The following is a 21,683-nucleotide window of genomic DNA, read 5'->3' as shown; positions in this document are numbered from 1 at the left end:
CTCAGAACACACAGGTGTCATGCACGGACTCTAGTCCTGCTCCCTGCACAAGAACACAGGATATGGAACACCAATGGAGCCATAGGTAGGGGAGTCATACCACTATATTCTCGCTGGCAGCTGGGTTGGAGACACAGGAAGCAGGAGCCACACGATCCACAACCTGCCATCCGCTTCTCTGCTAACCAGCCAACCAACCCCCTTGCATAGCCAAGGCAGTTATATTGGCTAATGGCTAACTGGTAACAGCTGATGGCCACCCAGCCACAGCGGACGGCCATCTGATTACAGCTGATGGCCATTTAATAACCGAGCCAGCACCTTTCCACGTGAGGCTGAGAGCCTGGAAACTGCTCTCTGGGACTCTGTCCCCACACAGGAGACTATGCCACTCGGCCTCGTGGGTGCTTATCCTGGTTGCACGTGAGAACCACCCAGGGATCTTTTAAGACAAATAGGGATGCTTGTGCTGCAGCCATGGCGTTTCAGATTAAACTGATCTCAGGTGAGGCTGGGTACTGGCATGGTTTACCAGCTCCCAAGTAAGCCTATGAGCTGTCAAAATTGAGACTCACTGGTAGTCCCCAGGAGGAAGCAAGCTATGCAGCTATTGTTGCTCAGGGGTGGACCAAGATGACTGTCATGCAGGGTGTCATGCGGGGTCTCAGCTCCCGCTCCCCACATAAGAATGCAAGACATGGTGAGGCCAAAAAGGAACACCCACGGAGCCACAGATGGGGGAGTCATGCCACTATATTCTCACTGGCGGCATCCACCTCTCTGCAATCCGCACTTGCTAGCTCAGCCACCATCTTCTTGCTAGCCCCCATTTTCTGCTAGTGTAGCCACAGCAGTTATATTAGTGGCCAATGGCTCCCTGGTTACAGCTGACAGCCAACTAGCCACAGCTGATGGCCATCCAATCACAGTTGATGGCCATTTACTACCTGAGCCAGCACCTTTCTATGTGTGGCCAAGAGCCTGGAAACTGCTCCTTGGGGCTCTGTCCCCACAATGACTAATGTGGATGGTCTGAGGACAGCTCTCCAACCATCTTCTGCCAGCATCAGAGTGCAGTCTTCCTACCCCATGCAGACCTCACTCAAGAATGACAAAACCTAGTCTGTCTGAGGCCTTCATCACTCAGCCTCCCATCCAACTTTCCTTCCTACAGCCACTCATAATTCCAGCCACCCCCAGAGGGGAAGCCCAATCCACAGCCATCGGTAGGGCAGGTGTGGGGACAGAGCTCCAGAGAGTAGTTTACAGGCTCTCGGCCTCACGTGAAGGGGTGCTGGCTCGGGTGGTGGATGGCCGTCGGCTGTGGCTGGTTGGCTGTCGGCTGTGGCCGGTTAGCCGATTGGCCGCTGGTATAACTGCTGTGGCTACGAAGGATTGCCGAGGAACCGAGCAGAGCCGAGCAGAGCCGAAGAGAGCGGAAGAGGAGAGCCGAGGAGAGCGGAAGAGGCGAGCCGAGAGAGAGGAACAGAGTCGAGGAGAGTGGAGGAGAGTCGTCGGTCGGTCGGTTGGCGGAAAGGCGGACGGCAGGTCGCGTGTCCGGTGGGCCCAGCCTCCAGTGAGACCATAGTGGTATGACTCCCCTACCTATGGCTCCGTGGGTGTTCCTTTTTGGCCTCACCATATCCTGCGTTCTTATGTGGGGAGCAGGAGCAGAGACCCCGCAGGCCACCCCGCACGACAAATGATGCAGCGAGCAGGGTCCCCCGCACGACAGCAGGGCAGGAATCAGCAAATCACGACAAAAGCGGGCTCCCCGCAACCAGCCTGTCACTACCATCTTTATATTTAAGAACAATAGTCAGTGAGCACTTACTCTGTGCCAGGCTGAGTGCTGAGTGCCTTACGTGCATCATCTCATTTAACCCCACCACAACCCACTGAAGCTGTTACTGCTATTATCACCATTTTATAGGTGAGGAAAGTGAGGCTTGGACAGTTGAGAATTTATCCAATGCCTCACAGCAAGTAGTGTCAGGGCCAGGATTCACATCTAGTTAGTGGGGCTCTAAGTCTGTGCTACTAAGCATTCTGGGACTTAGGTAACATCTAATAACAATTAACAGCAAGGTCAGCTGTGGCCAAGAGGGAAAGTTAGCAGAAAAAGTAACAGAGTCCATTAAATCCCTAAATTTAATGTCTTAAACATCAATTTCATCAGTATAGATGGGGAAACCTGATTTTTACTGACAGTTCACGTGTGGGTTCAGGGATCGTGCATTCATTCATACACATTTGCAGGGCACCTATCATAGGTCAGGCGCAGGGTTAGGCGCTGGGGACACGGAGACACAGGCCATACCCTTCGGATGCCTTTCTGCGAGTTGATGTGACCCGAGGCTGCATCAGGACACCTTTGCCCCCTGGGAGAAGCCTGCCCCACGCTGCTGCACGGAGCAGGCCACACAAGGCCTCCAGGGCAGCTATTTGTGGGTCTGTCTGACTGGTCGGGCAGTTATTTGATATCAGTGCCCATGCTCCACACAAGACCCTCTAAATCCATCTCTACGAGATGCTCCAGGCACTGCCAGCTGACAAGTTTCTACAGCTAGGTTGAGAATCAGTGGCCAAGGAATGAAAAATGGATGAAAAAAATCCAGAAACGACATACTTGAGGCATTGCTGAAGATGAGCTGAATAAAAGTGACTATGTAAGGGCGGCCGGACGGCTCAGTTGGTTGGAGCGCGAGCTCTCAACAGTAAGGTTGCCGGTTCAATTCCCGCATGGGATGGTGGGCTGCACCACCATCTGACTGAAAACGGCGGCTGGACTTGAAGCTGAGCTGCGCCCTCCACGGCTGGATTGAGGGATGACAGCTTGGAGCTGATGGACCCTGGAGGAATATACTGTTCCCCAATGCTCCCCAATAAAAGTTAGAAAAATAAAAAATGACTATGTAGCTTGGATGAAAGATGGCACGAAGGATAGGAATGGGACACGGGGACTGTCCTGGGGAAGGCACGTCTACGTTGCTGCTGAGGTGCCAGGCGACATGATTAGGACCAATGGGTGGGTACACAATAGAGGGGGGGCAACAACAACTCTTAAGAAAAGGAATCCCTAGTACCTTCAATTTGGATGTAAGGGTCTTCCCAACTATGGTTATGATGCTCTGAAAAGCTGCAGAGTAAATGACCAACTGCTCAGAATAATTTGAGAGAAGATAATTACTGTAATACAATAAAAACTGCAATTTTAAATTAACAGCAACTAACTGCTTTCTATCTTTTGGACAAGAAGCAATCTGAAGTCATGCACCCACTAGTGAGTACATTTGGGGAGTGGGGAGGTTTTAAACATTCACCCCCTGGGCCTCACCTCCTCCCCAGATATCTGCACTTTAAACAATCATCTCAAGTGACTCACATCTGGTGCAGGGGATGCCTGGACTCTACTTAGAGAAACCCCGATAGGTAAGTGTGGTACACAGAAGGGGTCCCTAAAACCTTCCTTGACTAAGGTGATTGTGGGGACAGAGTCCCAGTGGGCAGTTCCAAGCTCTCGGCCTCACATGGAAGGGTGCTGGCTCGGGTAGTAGATGGTCATTAGCTGTGACTAGTTGGCCTATCAGCTGTTACCAGTGAGCCATTAGCCACTAATATAACTGCCGTGGCTAAGCTAGCAAACGCGGAGTGTGGATTGCGGATTGCAGAGAGGCGGATTGTAGCTAGCAAGTGAGGTTGGTTGGCAGAGAAGCTCCTGCGTCTCCAACCCAGCTGCCAGCAAGATTATAGTGGTATGACTCCCCCATCTACGGCTCCGTGGATGTTCCTTTTTGGCCTCACCGTGTCCTGTGTTCTTATGTGGGGAGCGGGAACTGAGACCCCACATGACACCCTGCATGACAGTGATCGCTCCTTCTTCTAAACCTCTGAAATGAGTAACACTCATTTTAAGTTTCATATACAAGCTTATGTTGTTTTCTTTGATATGCAGATATAGGTGTGGGGACAGAGCCCCACAGAGCACTTTCCAGGCTCTCAGCCTCACGTGAAAAGGTGCTGGCTTGGTTATTAGCTGGCCATCAGCTGTAATCAGATGGCCATCCACTGTGGCTGGGTGGCCATCAGCTGTTACCAGTTAGCCATTAGCCACTAATATAACTGCCGTGGCTACGCAAGGGGGTTGGTTGGTTGGTTGGTTGGCAGAGAAGCGGACGGCAGGCTACGGATCGTGTAGCTCCTGCTTCCTGTGTCTCCAACCCAGGTGCCAGCGAGAATATAGTTGCATGAATCCCCCATCCATGGCTCCATAGGTGCTCCTTTTTGGCCTCACCATATCCTGCGTTCTGGTGCAGGGAGAAGAACCAGAGACCCTGCACTACACATGGCGCAGAGAGCAGGGTACAGTGCTGGCCAAAGCTCTCCAAAGGACGGTGGAGCCGTTTGTGCGTATGAACACTCTCAGAAAGCCTGTGAGGAGCGGCGCTGAGAGCAGGAAATGCGACCTGCCTGGGAGAAACGTGACCACTCTGTGAATTGGTGGTCCTCTTGAGCCTCCGGATGGCACACCACTCTGTTGGCTGTGGCAGGTGTCACCTGCTTTTTGGTGGTCCGCTCCTGCCGTAGGCTCCTAGAGTTGTGGACGTCTTACACCGGGGCCGCCACCCACTCGGACACCAGGTGCGGCGAGCAGCATTCCGGCCAGGAAAGAATGATGTCTGACTCTGGGCAGGAGGACATGTGGTCCCTACACAGTGTGTGGTGCCTGGTGGCCACTGTTCTCAGGAGTTGGATCCCCGGGGAGGGGTGGGAAGACATGGATGGTTCTCCAACCAGCATAGGCCGGAGAAAGTGAGGTCATTGCGGCCCTGTGGGCTGGGAAGTGCTTCCTGAAGCAGCCGGGATGCAGGACTTGTAGTCCCAGGAGGAAACGCTTGCTGAGTCCTCTGTGGGAGATGAGGGTTGTCCCTCACCCCCAGGTTGGGGAGGACTTGGAGCCCTCGCCCTGTGGAGAGGGCACACAGTGTGAGGGCAATGCATAGCCCCGGCAAATGACTGTGGACTATGGGGAATTGCCTTCCATCCCTGATTTGATGGACCGCTTGACTGTTTGCTTGGGAACATAGCACTGTGTAGTGGAACTGGCGGATGTTGGCTTCTTCTGTCTCGCCCGGTCGCCAGGACAGACCCTTTGTTGGGGTGCAGGAAGACCCTTTGTTGGGGTGCAGGAAGACCCTTTGTTGGGGTGCAGGTGGATGTTTGGTTCCTGTGTCTCGACTGGCCTCCATGGAGAATATATAAGAACCTTGGCTGTGAGCCACTATTGTTCCAGCATGGTGCCCTGAGAGGCCCTGGCTGTACCCAGCAAGTCTGGTTGTGCCCAGAGGGTCTGGTGGTGCCCTGAGAACCCTGGCTGTGCCCAGAAAGTAGGTGGATATCGAGGGACACCCCCTGGGACATTATTTGAACTGGACTAAAACTTCTCATGAGCTGGGATCCTGACACAGGGCGCCTCGCAGAAGACGCTTGTTGTGTAGATTGTGACCCTGGAGGGGTGGAGTGTGGGGACAGCCCCATAGAGCACTTTCCAGGCTCTCAGCCTCACGTGGAAAGGTGCAGGCTCGGTTATGAGATGGTCATCAGCTCGGTAATCAGATGGCCATCCGCTGTGGCTGCGTGGCCATCAGCTGCTAGCAGTTATCCATTAACCACTAATATAACTGCCATGGCTACGCTAGGGGGTGGTTGGTTGGTTGGCAGAGAAGCGGCCGGCGGATTGCGCATCGTGTGGCTCCTGCTTCCTGTGGCTCCAACCCAGCCGCCAGTGAGAGTATGGTGGTATGAACCCCCATCCATGGCTCCATTGGTGTTCCTTTTTGGCCTCACCATATCCTGCGTTCTGGTGCAGGGAGCAGGACCAGAAACCCCACATTACAATAAGTATAGGTGTAAGTGTTAACCTCCGCAACTAACAAGATGGCACTTTACACCCCTCTCTAGGCTCAGAAAATACTAAGCAGGAGATCCCACACACGGGGATGCTCAAAGAACGCTTTCAGAATGACCAGCTAACATACATTCAACTGATTTTTTAAAATCAGGATTGGTTAACCACTATCCTCCAAAGTGACATGGATTCTATTGAAAATATGTATCTAACTCAAACTTCATTACCTATTAAAATTAAAAAAAAAAAAAAAAAAACCAATTCAACTAGTTGGCAGGTGCTTTCCCTGGCCCACAACTTCACTGTGAATGCATTAAACTCTGGACCACGGGGCTTTCAGCATGTTGGCTATAAAGTGGGAGTTTTGAATTTCCCGGTTGTATCAGGCTGATTGGTTTTACTGTCCTTCAAGAGAGCGCCTAACATACAAAATCAGAATGAAGGAAAGTTGGCTCAACAAGGAAACTCGAAGAGCCCTGGTGGAAACGGACGTTTTGGGATGGAAACCTGCTGTCAGGAAATAAAGAATTCAGGCTTCCTCCTGGAACAATGCAGCCTTTACAGAAAAGGACGCACTCTCTGACTTGGCCCCGGGAGGACACGGTGTTAAGATCAGGAGGGTGTGCCAATGGTTTGATATTTGTAAGCGGCCAGCTCCGCTCCTTACGTATGCCGGCCACTCAGAAAGGCTCCAGGAAGCATCACCCTTTCCAGGAACGTCTGGCACCGACCGGCAGCTTCCTTATGACCTTCAGGCCCGTTTCAGATACACCAAGGTCTAAGGCCACGCGGCCCAAAAGAAGGACAATGCGTGTCACATATGTGATTTTCAATTTTCTAGGAGCCACATTTGAAAAAGGTAAAAAGAAACAGGTGAACTTGCTTTCAGTAATGTTTTATTTAATCCAATATACCCAAAATATTATCATTTCAACATGTAACCAATATAAAAAATTATTAATGAAATATTTTACATTCTTTATGCGAAGTCTGTGAAATCTGGTGTGTTTTACATTTACAGCACACATCTCAATACAGATGCCGTCTTCACTGAAAATGCTTGCTGTAAATTTCAATTTCATAACACTTACAGCTTGAAAAAGCTGATTCCCAAATCCAAGTTATTCCAAATGCACCTAAGAGTGTTCCAATAAAAAAACTGAGAACCTGGTTTTAAATTTGAATTTAAATGAAATAAAATAAAAAATTCAGTTCATCAATCCCACTACCCACATTTCAAGTGTTCAAAGGCCATAGGTGGCCAGTGGCTGCCATAATCAGACTGGACAGATCTAAGGTGTCTTCTTTCCCAATGACTCTGCAGCAAATGCTTTCTTAATCATCAGAATTTCTGAGGGCCCCCAAAGGACAAAAGCATGAGGATTTGTTGTTATGAATAGGTGAAGGGCCTTTTGGTCCCACAACACCGTATCACGGCAATGTCATGTCTTAAGGATGAGTGAGAGTCTGCCAGGTACAAGCAGGAGAGGGGAGGGCTCTCCAAGAGAAAGGGAGTAGAAGCAGATTCCTGGAGCACCCACTGTGCACCAAGCACTGCTCTGAGCATAGAATAGCCACTGTCCCATTTGGTCCCCACCATCTAGTGGGTAACAGATCATTAAATGGACTTAACAGATAAGGAATCTGAGGTTGGCCACGATAAGGAACTTGCCCAAAGCCCCACAACTTCTCAAAGAGACCCTTCCTTTCTCACCATGTCACACCAAGATCCAATGATGAGACAGGACAAAGAAAAAGGCATGCTGTGTCCTCTCTACATTCAATACCAGGTAGAATCCAACACTGGCCAGAATGCAGGTAACCAGGTCTAAAACCATGACTGGGGACCAGAAGGGTAAAGGGGAGGTAACGGTCTGAGAATCCTAGGTTTCAGATTTCTGTCCCACTGAATAGGTCATTCCTCCCATGGTGCCACCTCCCTGCTCACTGGGCCACTGGCACCGTGGTAGCCAAGAGTCAGGTGCTCGATTTCTACCGCCAGGGCTTGAAGCCATCAGAAGTGTTCTTAGCTCCAAATCCACAAGCCTCCATGCAGAGTGGATTCAGTTCTTCCAGAACCCAGACCCAGATGCCACGTCCAAGGTCCCCACAGTAGGGTGGAATCCGGCAGCAAAAACAATTTTCTGATCCAGTAAGGGTGATCAAGTAAGTGAAGCAACATCTGAGAGGAAATTTCTGCATATGAACACTGTCATTTAACTCAAAGTTTCTCGGAGAGTCCTTCATAAGACCTCAGTAAAGGCAGTTGCTAAGCTTCTTCGGGCATTAGAAACATAAAGATTCTTCCTGATTCTGACTGGAGGGGAAAGAAGAGACAAAGGTGTTGAAAGTAGCAAATTGGGAGGGAGGGAGACAAATTAAGTGTCTTGATTAATTTACAGAGGCAGGGGGAGCAAGATATAAGAGCAAGATCAGACAGTAACTGTCAGATGTAAAACTATCCCGAGACTTTCCTGCCTTGGTGGGGGAAGGATGTAGCCTTGCCAGCAGGGGCCCCTAGACCTGATGCCACCTCCAAGGCACTCCCCAGCCTGAGCTCCAAAAGCTGGTTTGTAACTCGATGATCTGCACATATATAGACTGGTGAGATTTCTGAGCCAGACTGCGACGGCTACCTGGCAAGGGTGTCCCGGGCATGGGAAGAGAAGAAATGGCAGCTTGGGCAAACGCACGGGGGAGCAGAGCCTCCAAGGTAGAACTCTAGTCCAACTTCTTTTTTCAGATGAGGATCTCGTGGCCAGAAAGGAGAGATATTTGTCTAAAGTCGATGTCCACATGGGATGTAGAGCCCTATTTTCTAGGAGCTAAGGGCAAGCTTTGAGGGCTGGTCCTCAAAGGTCAAATGCTAACTCAGCATCTCTACAATTACCTGAGGAGCCACCTCTTTGAACAGTAATCCTCGAGGAAGATAAATCTCCTAGGAAGACGTGTCCCTAAGTTCAGCTGTCACAGGACTCCAAATTATAAGCCCTACCTCCAGCAGTAAAGACATGACAAATTTAGCAATTTTATCTTGAACACATGACTGCATCGTATCCACTTAAAAGTAAGATTTCTTTCTAGCTTTGCAATCCTTGTACTAGGCTGCCTGTGAGGTGCATCCCACTCTGCCTTGATGCTTATTCAATAATAAAATTCTCTTTCTCTTCCTTTGTGGAGAGGTGATCTGGGTTGGGAGGATATTTTGCTTTTAACTGTATTTCCCCAACACTCCTCACAGAATCACCCTAACCTCCACCCAGACCTGACCTCCTTGATGTTATTTTTCAAACTTCTTCAACTAAAATGGGGTATAATTATGGTTTTATAATGTAATTTACCCTATGGATGGGGAAGGGCGCCCCCCCCACAACTTATTCAGAGATCCTAAAAGAAAAGATGGGACTTGGCCTCTGAACATCGCTGGGGGACAATCTCTTAGATGAGCCACACACACCCCAAGGACCACAAAGCCCAGGGAGGGAAACGCTCCTGAGCTCGCGGGCCCCACCCCTTTGGTACATACTGTGCCCTCTACCAGGAAAGCCTTCCTCTCGGTGACCCCGATGTGGGCCTTCTGCTCAGACCAAGGCATGAATGAATGGAAACTTTTAACTCTTTTTTTTCAAAGTCAAAATCAATGCTATCTCAACATGCAGTTTGTTTCAGTTGGAAACATTTGTTCCACAAGGAAATACTTCTCAAACACAGAGCTCTGTTTCAACGGTTACAATGAAAAGGTCCTTTCAGGAGAAGAGTGCTCATCAAACATTACTGTTATCACGCAGCCAGCAGAAACACAGGTGAGAAGCATCCGTGTCTTAGCCCTGCTGCTCCCTGGGATATTTCCTCAGCAGAAGCCTGTATCTGGGCAAGGCCCTCAGCTGGTTCTGGCACCCCGCCCACCTTTCCTCCCTGAGATCTGTCCGTCTTTGTCTGTCCCTGACAGGAACATGACTGTCAAAGGCATCCTTGAGAGGAAACGTTCTTAAACGGACTCTCTCGAGCCACAACCAGAGCATGCTTTTTGCCGGGCCCAGTCAGAGGTGAACTGGGCGGTCCTATCCATCCAGACCGTGGAGCTGTCGTTAAATATTACTGAGCATGAATGGAAATCTAACTTTATTTATCCCCTTGACTTGGCCTGGGTTACCAGAACAAGAAAGCAACGCAACGTGAAATGCTTTGGGAAAGGACCCACCAGAGAGCCCGTCCAAGCAGCTCGTGCTGTTTGAGAACTGCAGAGCAGCCCTCCTAGACAGTGGTGCGCATCTAAACACCCTGCAGAACTTGTTCCATCACAGGGTCCTGAGCCCCGCCCCCGAGTTACGATTGGGTCAGTGGGGCGTAGGGATGGGGACTCTGCCTTTCTCCTAAGTTCCCAGGTGATGCTGAGGACGACAGAGCCAGACCCGGACTTCCTATCAAACTGACCCAATAGTAAGGCCAAAACCCAGTGGTTCTCAAATCTAATTTCCGTAAAACACTAGTATTCTACCACTGAACTCAGAGCATGGATTTTCCTCCAGTTTTCAAAGCAAAGTAAACCTCCGGCACCACTGACTACTTACTTCTGTTATAATCTAAAAGGGCTTAATTTCTCAACTAATTATATACTTTTTGAACTGAGTTCAATTAATAGACGACTGAGAAGTTGTAATGGCTTGGCTGACACAGCCACCGCCACATGAAGGACACCAAAATTCAGTGCACTTGGCCTCTTGCTCAAGCCCAACTTCCCGAGGCATCTCCTTTGACCTCTGCAGCCGGATGCACTAATCATTTAACAACATGCCCCTAGAAAGCTGGACAAAAGAAGGGCTTGGTTGCCCTCAAAACTCAATCTAATGGACAAAATAACATGGGCACACACATTAAACCATTTTTAACCAAAGCAATGTATAATCTCTTGCTAAACCATGTGGGATACACATCACAGGCTTTAGATTTTCCACACAAGCAATTTGGCCTCACAGAAATGGCCACATCCTCCCCCATGTCCCCGCACTGGAGCCCTTTAGGATCCCTCACTCAAGCTAAAAGAACCGCTGTAAAGTTTTGGCCTTCCCACAATTTAATTTTTAATATGCATCTGCCCTGTGGACCTTGGCAAGAGCCTTATAAATCCGCACCCCGACTTTGAACGCAAGCATTCTACCCACATACCGGGCAGAGCTTTTCCCTGGCCTGTCTGCCGTAGGCCCTGCGCTCTGGGGCTTCAGGCAGAGAGAAACAGCCTGGTGTAGCATCCCTCACAACGGAGATTATCCACCAGCTTGTGATTTCTCTTCCCTGACCTTTATCTCTTGCATGCATAAAGGGGACTAGCAAATAAAACCAGCAGATTAAAATATTTTCATTTAAAAAAAAAAAAGAAAACCCACTAGGTTAGCTTTCGAGGGGGGTTGAGCCAGCACATCTGGATCCAATCACTGTAAAGTTTCACATTCTTAGCGTCTTCCTTCCCAGAGGGAAGGCAACGGAGCAGAGGGACAGAGCACTGAGGGGGAACCGAGATCCCTGGCCCCTGACCCAGACTTTGCCACGAGCCCAGCGTGTGACTTTGGGCAGAGTCCCTGACCTCTCTGGGGCTCCGTTTCCTAAAGAGTCTTCCTGGCCAACGCCAGAGCAAACTAGTAACATGATTCAGTGTTGATGAATTTATAATGACCTGCGCTTTTCCACTTGATTTTATCTGTAAAGATTCCAGTTCTCCTGGGAGAAGACATGGCCCTTGTGCCTTCCTCTCTGGAGCACCTTGCTCCCTCTTCCCTCCTCCCATCCTCCAGACCCTCAAGCCTGGCTGTCTCTGCACTTCTCGGGTGCATCTTCTCTGAGCAGGGGCTGTGGTGAGAAAGAGCCTCCGGGAGGGTTTCCCCAGTTGGCACTGAGCGCTCCCCCACTAATGTCTAGCACAGCAGGCCTTTAGTTCCTCAAATAAGCTTCTAATTGTCTTTTCGAAAACGTGTGTGGACGCTTATTTCAAGCCATTTGGCAAGTGCCTCACAGGGTATTTTCTCTGACATTGTGCTTGGAGAAGGAGGATTTAAAAGTCTGGGGGAGCATTAGAAAAATTGCACTCCATCTGATTCTGTCCTTGGCTGGAAATAAAACAACTTTTTCAGGGACTCACCACTGGTATGATGCAAACTGCCACAGGCCTCCAAGAACTCAGAATTGCTGACTTTTACATTTGGACCTGCGTCTTCTCCCGGGTCAGTGAGGTGTCCCCACATGGTTAATGAACGCCAAGACCACATGGGTGGTTCCAGCAGCGCTGGGCCATCCCCTGGCATCATTCTTCCCAGGTGCAACATGAACAGAATGGTGAGGGCCCTGACATCAGGTTAGAGACAGACCCGGTGGGTCAGTAAGAACCACAGTCAAGAGGGTGTAGGACAAGCACTCAGTTTGGGGTCAGAAACCTGAGTCACACCCCTGGCCTACTGTTTTTTCCAGGTCCTCCACAGAGGTCATCAGAACTGTTACCACCACCTCCCTAGTTAAAATGTTGCCAGGTATCCCTCCCCTCTAGGCAAGTCCTGCCCCACATTTATCGTGCGTACACATTCCCCTCAGCATCTTCGTAAATATGCTGACTCTGAGTCAGTGGGTCTGGGTGGGGCCTGAGACTTCCAACAAGCTCCCAGGCGCTGCTGATGCTGCTCGTCCATGGACCACCCTTAAATGGCAAGGACAAAGAGATTTATGAGCTAATCCAAACATCCCTGCTAATAACCACATGGTAATAAACAGCTGGTAAATACACAGATTCCAAGGCCTCAACCCAGGCCAGGGCCAGCCTGCTGAGCGGGCAATTTAACAAGTACTCAGGTAAATCTTATGATCGGAGAACTTGGGGAAGCCTGGTCTTATTCATCTGCAGCTCTCATCCAAAGCTTCCACACAGCCTGTGCATGCCCCGGTTTCCTTTCCTTTGTTCTCTGGGGTGAACTTTAAACCTAGTAGCCTAGCTCCTTCTTTGGGGGGGGTGGGGGGGAAGGGGGACAGGGTCGTAGAGTACACTTAAAGAGCTGAAGCCCCTTCCAAACTTTTCCAAGTGCTGGAACACTTGGCAAATGATCACCTTTGTAGGGCCTGAGCTCTGGGAGCCCCAAGGACAGAGGACAGACTGGGGGCATCACTACCTGCACCCCTGTAACCATAACCCAACTCCCTGGCTAGAAAGCTCTGCTCCCACCTCAATCTCATTAGTCAAGGAGCAAACTGACCAGCACAGCCCTTCAATATATCTCCCCATTGTTCTTAAGATGATCCAAAGCAGAGAAGCAAGAACAAATATGGCAAACTCCCATCCTGAGTTTGTCTGTCTACAGGGGCCAGAGCAGCACAAAGGTGAGAAACATAATTTCCTCTCCCTCTCTCATAAATCACAGCCAATGTGCCCAGAAGCAGAAACAGTCTGCTTTACATTCATTGTCTCATTGAATCCTTGCAGCCACTCCACGACATACAGACGGTGTGTCCTGATGAGGACAGCGAGGTTTAGAGGTTGGGTGACACGCTCACACTGTGAATGGCGGCCACTGTGGAACGGGCTCCGCATGTGACCCTTTGCAACACTCATCCATCTTCTGGTTTTACTGCCTCCTGCCCATGGGGCCCTTCCCATGAGGGCAGGGCTCGGGTCTGTTTTGTGCCGGGCTGTGCCACCCTACACCTTGTAGAACCTCAGAGAAAGGTTTGCCAGGCTGATGGATGACTCCAAAGCCAGGGCTCCTCCGCGCTGCCAGGCTGCCTCCAAAACCAGAAGAAGCATACGGATGCACCCGGGTTTAACACGCCCAACTGATACAAATGTGAATTTACACGACATAAGTTGGAGAAAGGACAGAGATAGGGCACTGGTGGGGCCGGGGGGTCGGGGGCGGGTCAGAAGGCCTGCCGGATTCTTCTCCCACTTCCGCCATGCTGCCCTCACATCTGAACCAGCCACTCGGCCTCTCTGCACTTCAGTGTCTCCATCAACAGGACGGTTTAATTCATTCCTCAAACCTTTGGAAACTCCCATCGCGGACTAGATGTGGTGCAAAGAAGAAGGTGATCAAGAGGAATGAATGAGAGTCCAGCGTCATCCCTCAGCAGCCCTGTGCCGGTTCCACGCCTCCCACCCACTAAGCACCAACTGAAATAAAGCACACAGCAGTTTTCAAACAAGTATGAAACACATGGGATCCCAGGGGGCTCATTCGCATCACAAAAGGAAGCGTTATTTAGCAAACAGAGTCACAAAAAAAGGGTGGCCAAAGTGACATGTTCTCCTGATATGTTTTGGTCATCATTATTGAAGTATTATTAGGCACAGTAAATTTCTTCCTTTTTAGGTATACGGTTCTACTGATTTAGACAAACACATGCAGTTCCCGCTACAGTGTTAAAAATAATTTATCTCTAACTTTTCAAGAACATGTTATATAAAGTGACATGGGCATGATTGGTCCAATGACACAAAATTAATTTTAGCTCCTCTTTCTAAAAGTGAAGGTCTCATTCTGCCAGAAGGGAGAACATAGAACTGAAAATCTTGTCTCCAGGAGGGAAAAAAATTAATTTGCAGAAACATCTGCAAGGCATGGAGCATAGAATACAAGATCTGTTGGTCAATGCAACTGACTCTCCTTTACTAATAGGAGAGACTCTCTCATCCCAGCCCTCTCCCTCTCATATGAAAGCATTTACCAGTTTTAAAAAATATGCACACAGAGCCTGAGAACACAAACATATTTCTACCAAAGGTAGATCCTCAACCACTTGTGCAGTTTAAATCATAAAGCCTCCTTGAATTAACTCCATACTAACAATGCTCCAAAGGAATTCACCCTGACAAAGAAGATAACTTTTGGGTTAAGACTTATCTTTCAATGAAATGCAAGAGCTTATGTTGAAAGGGGAAGGATGATTATTCAAGCAAAACTCTTAACAGTCTGTTAAAATTACATGTCCGCACAGAATGAGGTCCTGTAACTTCAGACTAGATAACAGCCTTACAAACCAGAAAATGGGAACAAATGCTTTTGTAAACAATCGATCTAACAGTGTTTTTAACCTTACTATGTGGTTGGCTTCCAGTAAAAAATAGAACTGATTTCTAAGTCCTAGCTCAGTGGCACTCAAACTTCAGTACCTAAGATTCCTCTGATTATGAAAATTACACACTCCTGGGCCCCACACAGACCTAACAAATTTGAATCTCTGGGGATTGGGCTGCTACCGTGTTTAACCTTCATCCCAGGGAATTCTGATGGTAGTGACCTAAGGAACACACCCTAAGAAAAGCAGCTCTAGCTAAGAGAGCATATATTTTGTTATATAATCACCAAAATATAGTTAAGATGGTGAAATAACTTGGATACAGACCATGAGTATGGGTTATAATCTATGGGCTAATGGCCGAGGATTAGAAATGTTTTCATTCCTCAGAGCGATTGTCATTGTAAGATCAACAGATGAACTACACAGTGACAATCTTTCATTAATGTTCAGTTGCCTGCTCTAAGTGTGGTCCCCACACCAGCAGCTCAGAATTTTTGAGTCCCACCTTAGAAAGAAAACATCTGAGGGTGGGGTCCAGGAATCCATTTTAAATTTTTCTCCGGGTGATTCTTTTGCCATCACATTTTAATATGAATACATTTTACACCGATAAATACTTAATAATCGCATTTTTTTCTTGTCTTGTCTTCTTGCTGTTTTTATTTTTGCTTTGATATAGCATGCGATGTTTGTTACCACACCATCTCAACTTATCTCCCATCACCTCCCCTCTGTGGTGCAAGGTACATAGTGTAACACAGAAAGTTCATGCCCGATTTATTTTCCATTAGCTGAAGTGGGATTTATTTTCCATTAGGGTCAGTTAGCACGGACTGGGCAGCCAAAGAGCTCAGACCCTGCCCATCAGTAGAGTGGCAGGGATACTAGACAAGAAGGTGATCCCCTTGGGCTCAAAGGGCCCCCTGATTGATTCCACTGAGCATCTTTCCATGATGCCTCCAGGGACCTTGCATGCAAGCCAGCCAACAAAATAGCAAATGGGAACTTGGTGGTTGGTGGGTCTTTTCCCCCTATTATGTCCATGGTATAGTGCATTAGTTCTTACATTTTGGAGTGCCTCAAAATTTCCAGGAGAAACAATAAAAACACAGATTCCTTGGTTGCAACCTCAGCTTCTGATATAGTAGTATTCCAGAGGGCCTCCCAAATCTGTACTTACAAGTTTCCCAGGAGATTCGTACGCACATCAAGGTTTGCGGATCACTGATGTGTGGGGAGAAACCTACGGTACATGAAGGAGAAAATCTGAGCTTGAATCAAACTTACCCAGCACTTAGTGTGTAAACTTTGGTACACCTCAGCTTTTTTAAAGCAGAAATACTAATATCTGCTTCACAGTGTTGTTACAATAGCTATATGCGTATACCGTGTTTCCCCAAAAATAAGACCTAGCCGGACAATCAGCTCTAAGGCGCCTTTTGGACCAAATATTAATATAAGACCCGATCTTATATTACATTATATAAGACCAGACCCAGTACTATATTATATTATATATTATATTGCATTATACCGGGTATTATATTATATTATATAAGACCTGATCTTACACTATAATAAAATAAGACCGGGTCTTATATTAATTTTTGCTCCAAAAGACACATTAGAGCTGACTGTCCAGCTCGGTCTTATTTTCAGCGAAACATGGTATATGCAACACCTTAGTAAATGCAAAATGCCAGGTACAGGTCAGTAAAACTGGCAGGTGCAGAATTCCACAACTATTACTGACTGTGGTCCCCTTAGCCTAAAAAGGTAACCACCAAGAAGCATTCCATGTCAGATTTAGATTCTGAGACACAAATTAGTTCGACAATCTGTGTTATTCATTGAATTGTGTCCCCGCAGAAATGATATGCTGGAGCCCAGCTCCCCAGGTCCCCAGAATGTGACCATATTTGGAAACGGTATCTATAGAGGTAATCAAGCGAAAGTGAGGACGGTAAGGTGAGCCTTAATTCATTGTGACTAGTGTCCTTAAGAAAGGGGGAAATTTGGACCCAGAAACAGACACACCTAAGGAGAAGTCGGCCAACTATAAGCCAAGGAGGGACGCCTGGCACAGAGCCTTCCCTCGCAGCCTCAGAAGGAACCAGCTCTGCTGACACCTTGATCCCAGACTTCCAGCCTCCAGAACGGAAACAATCAATTTCTGTTGTTTAAACCACCAGTTTGTGATACTGTGTTACAGCAGCCCTAACAAATGCAAACAATGTCAGTTTCCAATTAAAGAGAAAAGTGTCCTTCTGTTGCTTTTGTGAGGGATACTTGGGCATCTGATGCTTCTCAGATTCCACAGGGCTTATTCTAAAATCGTTACCAGGTACATTCATAAAGCTCCGGATAACCTACTGGTCAGGTCGATCAGAACCAGCTCTGGGGGGACAGGGTATCCCTGCAGTCTCTGTTGTGCCGTCTTAAGCCTGTAGCAACTGTCACTCAATCAGAGATCCAAAACATCTGCAAGTTCACCAGCAAGAACCAGCAAGTGATTTACCATCCGTATAAAACTGTCCGTACCCACCCCTGCACAGCCAACTCACACTCCCTTTTTCCTTCTGTCAGAACGTCACTCATGGTCAGCTTCTAGCTTCAAGCTGGTCTGAGAACTGGGGACCACCGTCAGCACTCAGACACCTAGGGACCCTAATCAAGAGGACGCATTAAAAACCCTCAAAGAGTTGATTTTCTTAAACTGAATGCCGCATAAGTAGAACTAAACACATTGGGGAGATGCCTGAGAAGAAAATAAAAAGCTTTTGATATGCATCAAAACTAGAACCCTACATGGTCTTACTCAGTAACCAGAGGGTGTGGGAGAGTGAGCAGCAGACCAACCTTGTGAGATGGCTGTTCAGCGTCATAAAGGAGACTTGTCTGTCCAGTGTGTAAAGCCAGTAGGCGTTTTCCCTGCAGGGTGACTGTCCCCAGTGCCCCGGGTACCTTTACCCACTACAGACCCTTCTTGGGCAATCTGTCCTAGGAGCCTCCCTAGGGACCTTTAAAAAAAAGAAAAAAAACAACAGGTGTCCAGCTCCCACTCTTATAAATTCCAATTCAGTGACTCAGGTGGCGTTTAGGAAGCAGCATTTTAGGGAGCTCCCCCAGCAATTCTCATGCACACCCGGGCCAAGAACCCAACTGTGAATCAAAGTCAGTCCAACTGGACCACCCCAAGAAAAGGAGAAAGCACCCGGTGGAGGTCAGGAAAGTGGGATTCCAGTGCCAGCTTTGCCACGTGACCCCACTAAGTCTTCTCTTTCTGAGCCTCAGTTCTTCCCCTGTCAAAGCGAAAGGCTAACCTAGAACTTTTCAGGCCTCCCTATTTTTAAAGATAAACTTCCCTTGATTCACTCTAAGATGCCCTGCAAAGACATCTGCCTTTTCTTCTTGGATGTACTAAACCCAACTGCTTTGTGGCACTACTTCTGGCTGACCTTGGCTGACCTCTTACCCACGGGAGAGCTCCTCCTACCCTGTGGGGGAGGACCCTGGAGGGACAGGTGCTGAGCCCAGTAGAGAGGCCCTTGCGGAGCAAATTAAGCCTCTTAAAGTGCCCTCAATGTAATCTCTCAAACCCAGGAATAATCTACACTCCCCTTGAAGATTTGCCATGCATGACCTTGGACTACACTCAGGAAATATCTTCACTTACATCAAAGTAGGTCCTAGACAAAGTGTCAAGTCATTAAATGGCTATCTTGAAGCAATGCAACAGCAAGAGAGAGTTTTAATTTAAGCACACAGAGCTTTGGGGCTCCCTAACCTGGCTATTTGAGAGCAGTGCTGAGGGAAGCACGGAATGTCCCCGCTGATCTGCAGGAATTCATTCCACTCAGCCCTATGAGAAAAAGGATACATCTCTCTGTGCATCAAGTGGACTCTGGGGACGAGTGACGCACCACAACAATTCACCAGAACATCAGGGTCGATGAGAAACACTTCAGACAAGTGAATTTACCATCTTCAATTCAGTGACAAAAGTTACCAAGCAGACGGCTTAAGTGCCCCTCTTCAGAGATAAAAACAGAGAGGCAACCATTTGTTTCCATCTAGCTGTCCTCTGCAGGTGCCTTCTATCACTCAGCAAGTATTTAGCAAGGATGTGCTTCACTCATTCAATACCTGAACCCCTAATTCTCAACACGTGACCTAAACGAATATTGCTCCCACGAGACACTGCTTTTCCACCTCAACATTACTCTCTTCCTCGGCTCAGATCTGGGAAAGATTTACTTGTCCTTATGCAACACTGAGCTCTATAACCAGCAAGTCTCCATCACCAATTACTCATTAACAATTGTTTGTTGAGGACCTACTAAGTGCTGGGCCTTGTTCTAGACACCTGGGGACACAGTGCCAGAGGACAGTTTCTTTCATGGAGCTTATATTCTAGGGTCATGAGGTAGACAATATATGAATCACATATATGATATCAGGGAATGATAAATTATATGAAAATAAAATAGAAAGAGGCTGAGAGTGGGGGCTCAGGGAGACCTCTGAGAAGGTGACACTGAGGCTGACTCCTAAATGAAGTGATGTGTGACAGAGCACCTCCAACCTTCAGAAGCTAGGAAGAGGAGATCCAGCAGGAAAGCTGGCATTGGGGTGGCCAGGGCATAGGAGGAGAACTGGGGAAGGATCGTGGCATGGAAGCCAGGAGAAGAAAGCGTCCTACAGAGAGAGCAATCAGCGGGCGAACTGCTGCTGAGAGGCTGCAGGAGACACCCACAGGGAGTGCCACCTGGAGCTGACTGAGTGGCTGCAGGGACAGGACGGGGCGAACGCTGAACTGGAGTGGGTTCAAGACAGAACGAGAGGGAGGAAACGAAGCAGAGAGGAGGACAATTCTTTCAGCAATACGTACTGGGCCAGTAGAGGAATGGGAGAACAGCTGACTGGAACACAGGGTCAAGAGTGCGTGGTTGCTGCTGCTGCTTTTTCCTTCAGATGAGCTACGACCGCACGTTTCCCGTGGAGGTGATCCATCAGAGAGGGAGAACTAGTGCTGCAGGAGCAAAAGGAGCTACGTGCATGAGTGAAAGCCTTGCCTGCCTACAGAGCATGGGATCCCATGCTCACGGGGTCACAATGCACATGTGGTTATGGTGCAGGCAGGAGAGCAGATTTAGCATGAAAAGCTGATGAAACTAGTTTGTAATTGCTTCCTTTGCTCAGTGAGATAAGCCAAGTCATCAGCTGAGACTTGGGGTGGGGACAGAAACCCAGTGGTCCCGGCTGTGCCAAGAGCCCCCTTGAGGTTGGTGGTCATAATTCAAAAGTGAGACGATCCAGACGACCACGTATTTTCTCCAGCCCAGTTCATCAGCCTGGGGCGGGAGCAGAGGGGGCAGAGGGTGGGGTTTTCCCAAGAAACAAGAAGGGAAAAAGAGTCAAGGACGGTGTATGCAAGCACCTCAGCTGGGGGCGGGGGAGGTGACAGGACAAGAGAAAGATGATGGACAATGAAAAAGGGGAAGGGTCAGAGGCCCTGAGAGGGTGAAGGCTAGGTGGAATTGCGTAATAAAGGGAGTAAGATGAAAGAGAGGAGGGGAGGGTCAGCCTGGAATGTCTGTCCAGTTTGGTTGGAGCTGCAGTTATTGGTCTACAAACATGTTTTCAAATGATGTGCTGCAAGTTTAGTGGGTAGTAAAATCAATGTCATGGGTCATGACCAGCAATTTTTAAAAATGAAACAGAATAAAAAGTGTGAGTCCATTATACCTGGGAAGGGTAAATATTGTTTTGGGAAACCTGTTTCAGTTACATATGTGCGTTTGTATTGGCCATCGCATAAGATGTATTTCTCCTGTAAATTGGGGTTTAAAAAAATCTTCAAGGACAGTAGGGCAAGGTTTCTCAACTTGGCACTGCTGGTATTTTAGATCACATAATCCTTTATGGCGGGACCATCCTGTGCACTACAGGCTGTTTCCCAGAACCCCTGGCCTCCACTCATGAAATGCCATAGCATCCCTTCCTCTCCTGAAGTTGTGACAGACAAAAATGTCTCCAGACATTGTCAAATATCCTCCGGGTGGCAAAACTGCTGAGAACCAGTTGTCTAGAGATAACCATAAGAGGGGAGACTGACATAGGGTAGAGGAAATGGTAACTGAAAGAGAGTTGGTCAAGGAGCTGCAGAGGGTGGTCAATCCAGGTAGATGTTCAAGTCACCAAAACTGCCAATGGGAGGGAGAAGTGTGGGCCCGATGAACAAAATCTTCAAGGAATGAGGCCAAGTGACCCAGAGGACCATAGATGAGTGTTCTCTACCCTGGCTCCACATGAGAATTACCATCATTGCCCAGGGCCCTCCCAAACCAACTACATCAGACTCCCCGGGTGGTTCCAATGTGCAGCCAGGATGGAGAACCCTATAGAAGAGACCCATCCTACACGGCCCAGCTCAAGAACGACTTCCCTCATGAAAATTTCTGTCTCACGTCACTTTTCATACACCCCACTACCATGACCAATTTTGCTTTGTTTATAACTTACATGTGAAATCATTAGAAAAGAATACAAGACACTAAAGTCAAGTGGCTAAAAACAGAACAAGTGTTTATTTGCTAAAGAATTTTAGAATTAGGGGATCCACTAGTCGAGAGGGGAGCCTTTTAAGGGAATATCTTGTTTTGAGCTTTGGGTCATCCAAGCCTCTCAAGGACACCCAGGTACGTGAGGGTCACCAAGA

General features: G+C 48.3%; 1 protein-coding gene across 7 annotated transcripts in view; it reads right to left on the bottom strand.

Moving 5' to 3' along the window:
* Positions 1–21,683, bottom strand: part of TLN2 (talin 2) — a 410,573-nt gene that overhangs the window by 379,200 nt on the left and 9,690 nt on the right. The window contains exon 2 of one of the 7 annotated variants that reach the window (XM_019755357.3): positions 16,143–16,205. The exons of the other annotated variants lie outside the window; for them this stretch is intronic. The gene's annotated coding sequence lies outside the window, so the exon portion shown is untranslated. The remainder of the gene's footprint in view (positions 1–16,142; positions 16,206–21,683) is intronic. 7 annotated transcript variants of the gene reach the window in all.

Source organism: Rhinolophus sinicus, chromosome 3, assembly GCF_057876585.1.
Source record: "Rhinolophus sinicus isolate RSI-liver-muscle chromosome 3, RSI-T2T, whole genome shotgun sequence".
Lineage (NCBI taxonomy): Eukaryota > Metazoa > Chordata > Mammalia > Chiroptera > Rhinolophidae > Rhinolophus > Rhinolophus sinicus.
This window is presented reverse-complemented; position numbering and strand designations above follow the sequence as displayed.